Here is a 1,280-nt window from a genome sequence, read left to right as displayed (position 1 = left end):
GAAAGAGAGTCCAGCTAAACGAAGCATCAAACACCAAATCTCAAACTGCACCCAAGTGCACAACTTGAATCCACACGAATCCGGTCCAGCTTCGCAGAGTCCAGCCTCGCGGCTGCACTGGATTAACTCTGTGGTTCGCAGTCCACTATGAGATACATCTACGAGTTCTGGGCTTTTTCCTCTCTACGTATTTATACCACAAAAAGCCAGACCAGTTGGAAAAGGTCTTTTGGACGTGCCGGCAGCCAGACTGCTTCCCCTGCGAGAAGGGGGTGGGGACGCCACTTGGCTTCCTCCCCGGTTAAGCCAGTGACCCGTTAGGTAGCCCGGGATGAGGGTACCCAGCCCGTCACTCCTGCAGTAACCGATGCAGCCTCAGGTTTTGTCCCTCGCCAGCCTGCACCTCGGCTGTACCCATCTGTAAATTGGCCAGACTTTCCTACCTCGTTTGGGCATTATGAGGCTAAATTCCGTAGGATGCTTTGCAGCCCCGTGATGAAAGGTGCTATATAACTGCAAAGTGTTACTTCAAGAGATTTAACTAGGTCACCAGTGCATCATAACCTGTATTAAAAAAGACTTTTTCTTATATGAGAATTTATAGAGTTCAATGTATGGTATTAATAAGTGAATTCTTGAGACCCCAAAATTAGTTTTTGTTTGAATCGTATCTGTATTCTGGAAAAGTGATTAAAAATCTTTAACCTTAATCAAAGCGTACATCCTCATTTCCTGTAAGATGGTGGGATCTACGTTTAAAAGCAGAATCTCACAGATTTTAAGGGGCGGGGGATTAGCTGTTCCTAAGCCAGCATTTAAATAGCAGCTTAATATCTTCACAGCAAGGCTTGGTCTTTCCCACATGGCCCTACAGCAGCTCCCACTGAGTTTCTCTCCACTTCAAAGTCTCTGGGATCACCAGCAGCCATTGTGGATGCATCAGATGAGCAGCAGGGGGTGCAAGGGAGGGCATTTATTTAAATATATTTAATATATTACTATGTCATAATTATTATTTCTATTATGCAGCTGATTTTTGCACATTTTTCAGGTGCCCGCTTGGCCTTGCTTCCATTTGTCACCTGGGGTTTCATTTTTTTTCAATCTTGTCACCAATAGCTGCTCCAGCTGACGCCAGGAGAGATGACAGCCCAAATTTGGTACCAAGAGAGAGCCCTGCAGCTCCTGCAAAGACAGACAGAGGCGTGATGCCCGCAAGCACTGACGGTGCCTGCTGAGGGAGCGAGCAGCGGGCAGAGCCCAGCGCCTGCAGCCTGTGC

This window comes from Buceros rhinoceros, unplaced genomic scaffold, assembly GCF_000710305.1.
Source record: "Buceros rhinoceros silvestris isolate BGI_N320 unplaced genomic scaffold, ASM71030v1 scaffold17828, whole genome shotgun sequence".
NCBI lineage: Eukaryota > Metazoa > Chordata > Aves > Bucerotiformes > Bucerotidae > Buceros > Buceros rhinoceros.
This window is presented reverse-complemented; position numbering follows the sequence as displayed.